General features: G+C 41.5%; 1 pseudogene across 1 annotated transcript; it reads left to right on the forward strand.

Annotated features, from left to right (window-relative positions):
- Positions 1–602: 602 nt before the first annotated feature.
- On the forward strand, positions 603–2247 carry LOC102430378 (annotated as a pseudogene). Its single transcript, XR_001345772.2, has one exon. The product of XR_001345772.2 is annotated as a heterogeneous nuclear ribonucleoprotein K pseudogene (transcript).
- Positions 2248–7857: the final 5610 nt, after the last annotated feature.

Below are 7857 nucleotides of genomic sequence, written 5' to 3' on the forward strand. Positions count from 1 at the left end.
CTTGGGAACCCCTGGACCTGCTGGGGTTGGATCTCAATAATTGGTGCCCAAACAGGGACCCTTAGGTAAGCCCCCCTGCACTCGGGACGGATACTGCACTGTAGGGTTCTGCAGACCCCCCTATAGAGGATAAGTAGGGTATGATGGTGGATAGTACAGAACTTAGATTGAGAAGATGGGTCATACTGAGTCTAAAGAAAAAAGACTCTATTAATCTTTTAACACATATGCTTGCTAGCAGAGGAGTTAAGGATATTCCCAGTCAGACAGAAAGTTTTATACAAGAAGTATGTCCATGGCTTCCTGAGGAAGGAACTGTTAATTTAGAAACTTGGACTAAAGTAGGAGAGCAATTAAAGAATTATTACAGATACCATGGATCTGAGAAGGTCCCGGCAGATACCTTTTCCCTCTGGAATTTAATTCATGACACCTTGGCACTAGAGGCAGAAACGGTTGAACTTTCTCAACCTTTAAATAGTCCCTCGGTTCCTCCTAGAGAGGACACATCATTATTGTCTCCAGCTCAATCTAAGAGCAATTTAGCTATGCCTACGAATCAGACAGACACCATTATCCTCTGCTTCTCTGCTGCACCAACCTCTATGTCTTGCTTACATCCCGCTTGTTTACAGCCTATAGATTGGTGTGTCCATATAATCCAAGAAAATGGAAACTGAACAGCCAGAGGAAATCTTCCACAGCACCAAAACCAACCGTGAATTTGGTAAACGCCCTGCAGAAGATATGGAAGAGGAACAAGCTTTTAAAAGATCTAGGAACACCGATGAGATGGTTGAATTACGCATTCTGCTTCAGAGCAAGAATGCTGGGGCAGTGATTGGAAAAGGAGGCAAGAATATTAAGGCTCTGCGTACAGACTACAATGCCAGTGTTTCAGTCCCAGACAGCAGTGGCCCTGAGCGCATATTGCGTATCAGTGCTGATATTGAAGCAATTGGAGAAATTCTGAAGAAAATCATCCCTACCTTGGAAGAGGGCCTGTGGTTGCCATCACCCACTGCAACCAGCCAGCTCCCGCTCGAATCTGATGCTGTGGAATGCTTAAATTACCAACACTATAAAGGAAGCGACTTTGACTGTGAATTGAGACTGTTGATTCATCAGAGTCTGGCAGGAAGGATTATTGGGGTCAAAGGTGCTAAAATCAAAGAAATTCGAGAGAATACTCAGACAAAAATCAAGCTTTTCCAGGAATGCTGTCCTCATTCCACTGACAGAGTCGTTCTTATTGGAGGAAAACCTGATAAGGTTGTAGAGTGCATAAAGATCATCCTTGAACTTATATCAGAGTCGCCCATCAAAGGACATGCACAGCCTTATGATCCCAACTTTTATGATGAAACTTATGATTATGGTGGCTTTACAATGATGTCTGATGACCGCCGTGGCTGTCCTGTGGGATTTCCCATGCGGGGAAGAAGTGGTTTTGACAGGATGCCTCCTGGTCGTGGTGGGCACCTCATGCCTCCATCTAGAAGAGATTATGATGATATGAGCCCTTGGCGAGGACCTCCTCCCCCTCCTCCTGGACGAGGTGGCTGGGGTGGTAGCAGAGCTCGCAATCTTCCTCTTCCTCTTTCACCACCACCTAGAGGGGGGGATATAATGGCCTATGACAGGAGAGGAAGACCTGGAGATCGTTATGATGGCATGGTAGATGAAACATGGGACTCTGCAATAGATGCATGGAGCCCTTCAGAATGGCAGATGGCTTATGAACCACAGGGTGGCTCTGGATATGATTATTCCTACGCAGGGGGTCGTGGCTCATATGGTGAACTTGGTGGACCTATTATTACAACACAAGTAACTATTCCCAAAGATCTGGCTGGATCTATAATTGGCAAAGGTGGTCAGAGGATTAAACAAACTCAACATGAGTCAGGAGCTTCGATCAAAATTGATGAGCCTTTAGGAGGGTCTGAAGATCGGATCATTACCATTTCAGGAACAGAGGACCAGATACGGAATGCACAGTATTTGCTGCAAAACAGTGTGAAGCAGTATGCAGATGTTGAAGGATTCTAATGCAAGATATTTTTTCTTATTAGAGTGTGAAGCAGTATTCTGGAAAGTTTTTCTAAGACTAGTGAAGAACTGAAGGATTCCTGCATCTTTTTTTTTATCTGCTTCTGTTTAAAAAGCCAACATTCCTCTGCTTCATAGGTGTTCTGCATTTGAGGTGTAGTGAAATCTTTGCTGTTCACCAGATGTAATGTTTTAATTCATTTTTTTAAAATTGTTTTATTGATTAAAGTATTACAAAGAGTATTACTTATGTCTCCTTTTTTTCCCCGCCCTTGACAATCCTCTGGCCTCCCCTACCCCCCAGTGTCTTATGTCCATTGATTATGCTTATATGCATGCATACAAGTCCTTCGGTTGATCTCTTACCACCCCCCCTCCTGCCCCCCACCCCTCCCCAACCTTCCCGCTGTAGTTTGACAGTCTGTTCAAGGCAGCTCTGTCTCTGTATCTATTTTTGTTCATAAGTTTATAATGGTCTTTATTATCCATGAGTGAGTGAGATCATGTGGTGTTTTTCCTTCATTGACTGGCTTATTCCACTTAGCATAATGCTCTCCAGTTCCATCCATGCCGTTGCAAATGGTAAGAATTCCTTCTTTTTAACAGCAGCATAGTATTCCATCATGTAGATGTACCACAGTTTTCTAATCCATTCATCTACTGATGGGCACTTAGGCTGTTTCCAGATCTTAGCTATGGTGAATTGTGCTGCTATGAACGTAGGGGTGCATAGATCCTTTCTGATTGGTGTTTCTGTTTTCTTGGGATATATTCCTAGAAGTGGGATCACAGGGTCAAATGGGAGTTCCATTTTTAGTTTTTTGAGGAACTCCATACTGTCTTCCATAGTGGCTGCACCAGTCTGCATTCCCACCAGCAGTGCACAAGTGTTCCTTTTTCTCCACATCCTCTCCAGCACTTGTCGTTTGTTGATTTGTTGATGATAGTCGTTCTGACATGTGTGAGATGGTACCTCATTTTTGTTTTGATTTGCATCTCTCAGATGATTAGTGACTTTGAGCATGTTTTCATATGTCTCTTGGCTTTCTGAATGTCCTCTTTTGAAAAGTGTCTATCTAGGTCCATTGCCCATTTTTTGATTGGATTGTTTATCTTCCTTTTGTTAAGTTGTATGAGTTCCCTATAAATGTTGGAGATTAAGCCCTTATTGGTGATAACATTGGTAAATATGTTCTCCCATGTAGTGGGCTTTCTTGTTGTTTTGTTGATGGTTTCTTTTGCTGTGCAGAAGCTTTTTATTTTGATGTAGTCCCATTTGTTTATTTTCTCTTTAGTTTCCAATGCCCTAGGAGCTGTATCGGTGAATAAATTGCTTCGTCATATGTCTGAGATTTTGTTGCTTTGGGATTCTTCTAGTATTTTTATGGTTTCCCGTCGTACATTTAAGTCCTTTATCCAATTTGAGATTATTTTTGTGTATGGTGTAAGTTGCTGGTCTAGCTTCATTATTTTGCCTGTATCTGTCCAATTTTCCCAACACCATTTATTGAAGAGACTATCTTGACTCCATTGTAAGTTCTTGCCCTCTTTGTCAAATATTAATTGAGCATATAGGTTCGGATCAATTTCTGGGCTCCCTATTCTATTCCATTGGTCTATATATCTGTTCTTGTGCCAGTACCAGGCAGTTTTGAGAAACAGTGGCTTTGTAATACAGCTTGATATCTGGTATTGAGATCCCACCTATTTTGTTCTTTCTCAGGATCACTGCAGCTATTCAGGGTCTTTTTTTATTCCAGATGAATTTTTGGAGAGTTCATTCTAGGTCTGTGAAATATTCCCTTGGTATTTTAATGGGAAGTGCATTCAATTTATAGATTGCTTTGGGTAGTATGGACATTTTAATGATATTAATTCTACCAATCTGCCAGAGTCCATTCATTGTCTTCACTAGCTGAGTTTAGACAGAGACCCCCAAAAGCTAGTAACCTTTGAAGTCCTAGCAAAGGTCAGGACTGTGCACCACCCAGTTAATCTAGGAACCACCCAGTTAATCTAGATAATGGTAGCTGAAGCAACCTCCCTACCTTTAATCATGTAAATAGCTGAAGCAACCTCCCTACCTTTAATCATGATAGTATCTGTGTGTCATTCAAACCTCCTTGCCCTAAGGCTACCCCAGATCAAATAAAAGGTTGAAGCGGCCTGAGCATTGGTGGAAGTCCTTTGGGACTTGCCCGCCTGGTCCCCCAATATTGCAAAATTATCTCGTGTCATTTCTCTCTCATTTGTGTGCGGCCCCTCTTTCAGATACCGAACCCTACTCCACGCAGAACGTGGAGGGAGTCATACATGACACCAATCCAATAACATGGTATGTTCTTTCATCTGTTTATTGTTATGCCCAGATTTCAGGATCCCCAAGAAACCACACCAGGGAGCCAGCCAGGTCCGATGCAATAGCATAAGAGTCTTTATTCGAGCTAGCTCGGCTCCCCCACCTCGCCAACGCAGTGGCAGGAAGCAGAGAGAGAGAACTCTGTGTGGAGAGAGGTTTTATAGAGGGGTTGGAGTAAGGGGATGAGAAAGGACTGTGGGCCCTGACGATTGGTCAGGCCAAGTTGGTGTCTTGTTACACAGGATGTGGTCATATCAATGGCAACTTCTCTTGATTGTCATTGGTTAGTTTAAAGAAGTCCTGGGTGTGGCTAGCAGAGGCTTGGGCTTCCGGGAAGAAGCATTGCGGAGCACATGGCCAAGGTAAGATGGAGGGCGTAGCCCTTACTCTGGGGCAAGATGGAGGGCGTAGCCCTCGCCCTTTCATTTATGTCTTCCACTATCTCTTTTTTCATCATCCTGTAGTTTTCTGAGTAGAAGTCTTTTACCTCTTCAGTTAAGTTTATTCCTAGGTATCTTAATTTTATTTTGGTGGGATGGTAAATGGGATTGTTTATTTAGTCTCTCTTTTGATAAGTTCACTATTGGTGTATAGAAATGCCATAGATTTCTTGGCATTAATTTTGTATCCTGCTACATTGCCAAATTCATTTATTAACTCTAATAGTTTTTTGATGGAGTCTTTAGGGTTTTTTATGTATATCATGTAGTCTGCAAATAAGGACAGTTTTACTTCTTCTTTTCCAATTTGGATGCCTTTTATTTCTTCTTCCTGTCTAATTGCAATGGCTAATACTTCCAGAACTATGTCGAACAGGAGTGGTGAGAGTGGGCATCCTTGTCTTGTTCCTGTTCTTAAGGTAAAGGTTGACCTTGTCAGTGAAGATACTGGCCTAGGACGTAACTGCCCACCATAACTGCTTTTAGTTAAAGTTTAATTTCAGACCATCCTTTGTGGTCACTTTAGGTCTTTGAGTCTGCAAGATTGCTATGCAGGCCTCCCTTGAGCCTGTCAGGTCAGCATGTGGCCCCTTTCGTCCACAGTTTTAACGAGGAATAAAGGAAAGCACCACCATGTTTAATACTCCAGGAAGAAATGTAAAAGTATAAACATGACATTATCAGGCTTTGAAGAGTATCTCTCATGGCAACTGCTTCTGAGAACTTGATATTTTCTCTGAGGGAAGCTGCTCATTAAGCACTTTTCAATAATCTGGTCAAGAAATACAGAAAAGTTATTATAAAAGATGATATCTGTCCCAGGGTACACACACCACAGAGGCCAGAGCCACTCTTTAAACCTATTTTCATTTGACTGCTGCTCCTATGGACTGAAGATGTATTAACATAACTAATTTTTAAAACTACTTAATGAAGGTCATTCTTGTTCCCTTGAAACTGGTTCATTTTATTACTTTGGGGATTCTGTAAAGCCTGGTGACTTTACATTCTTTTGATACCTGAATACGGTTTGGTTTTGCTAAATCAAAGGATAGAATCTGCTTGTAATGACTAAGGGATCTTCTGACACCTCAACTTTTACTGGTCACTGAAGTCAACTGAAAATGTATATTTGTTAATTATATATCATAGAAAAGGTTTACAATATAAAGAAGATGTAAGGAAGAGTTCAAGCATGGTAGTAAAATCACAGTAACGTATAAATGTCTAATATCTATTTCTCTGTCTTGCTCACACTATCTATCTAATTTTAAGCAATTGGAATTGATGGTGATTTCATGAAGCTTCAGGTTCCTGAAATTTAATATAATAAAGAGGAATATGAAATTAGCCAGGACAAACAATCTACAAGCAGCAGAGAGCCACAGGAGGACAGGGCAGCGAGCTAAGAGTGGGGAGAGCTACAGGAGGGCGGAGCAGCGAGCTACAAGCGGCTGAGAGCTACCAGCAGCGGTGGACAGGGTGGCCAGCTGAGGCAGGTGGCAGTGAGCTACTGGCGCATAGATTCGTGCACAGGGCTACTAGTGAAGATATAAATGGGCGGGGGTTGTGGGGCAATCAAACCTTTGAGATTTAGTTTGGGGCAGAGTATTCTTGCCTCCTTGAATGCCTACATTGTCTATTAAAGTTCTGCCTCAGTTTAACCCTAGACAAATAAATTTGTCTGGCTTAATTAAAAGGCTGTGAAGGTATGATATACATGGGTTACAATCCCCTCTTTTCTCCTCTAGCTGGATACTTGAAGGCACAGTATTTGATCTCCCACAAGGCAGTTTCTTTACCTGTAAAATGTATGCCAAGTACTGTTCTATGTATATGCCTCACTTATCTTTTTACATTTAATATGGATTCACTCCCATTTAATGGATGGAAAATATTAGTTTGTGGTGGGGGTTGAGAGAAGGCTTATAAAGAGGCATAGGATTTAATATTTCATAGGCAATCAATATTTGTTGAGCCCTCCATTGTCCTTTTATAAGAATAATGCATAACAAAAGAATTAAACCATAAATGAATGGCAATTTCTTAAGGAATAATTTATTTTCTGCCTGTGAAAATATTTTCTTTCTTTCCCTGGTGAATTTGTAGCCTGCATTTCAGGTTCACATGTTACCTACCACATGAGTTTCCTATATGCACTCTAAGAACACAGATTTTTTTCCCTTCTTCAAATTTCTATACTCAGAATGTCTGCCCCTTGGTCTGGTTTCAAATATCATTCAACTAGAATTTTGGTCTACTTTTGTCAACTTTGGAGTCCATAGCTTGCAGATTAATTTTGTAATTGACTTGATGAAGAGACAAGGGAAAATATTTAACCTCTGTGTCCTAGTTTTCTCACCTGCAAAACTTAATTGAAGACTATTATAAGAAAGAAAATTTTTAAAAATATGTAAAAACACCAAATACGTATATGCATACAATGGATCACCCACAAGTGCTAGTTTGTATCTTGAATTGTCCCAGAGAACATCAATATTTTTGAAGCACAGATCATTGCTCACTTTCTGTTTTTATCTATCACATGCTCATTGTCCTGAATTGCTCTTGTCGTGTTGAACCACCTGCAGTTCCCTACATACACCATTCTTTCTAAGATACGCAGTTTGAAGTTTCTGACCTGGCTGACTACTACTCATCCTTTGACCACCGTTCAGTCATCACTTCCAGCTGGAAGCCCCTTGGGCTCCGGGAGATTGGGGCCTCCCTGCACTTCCAAGCCTGCGTGTTCCTATCACTGCCCTTATTAGGCCCCATTGCCTGTGGACACACGTTTCTCTTCTGGTGACCAAGAACCTCTTGAGAAGGGATCTATTTGACCTTTTATCATTGCAGGATAGTTTAAGCCATAAAATATGAGTGCTCAGTGAGTATTTGCTGATTGAATGAGTGAAGGAATGGCTAAGGACAAAGACTCGCAGGAACTGAGTACTGCCATTGGGCGAAGCCTCATGCTGGACACTGGGGATGTCTGCTCGTCAATGA

Source organism: Myotis lucifugus, unplaced genomic scaffold (genome assembly GCF_000147115.1).
Source record: "Myotis lucifugus unplaced genomic scaffold, Myoluc2.0 scaffold_592, whole genome shotgun sequence".
Classification (NCBI taxonomy): domain Eukaryota; kingdom Metazoa; phylum Chordata; class Mammalia; order Chiroptera; family Vespertilionidae; genus Myotis; species Myotis lucifugus.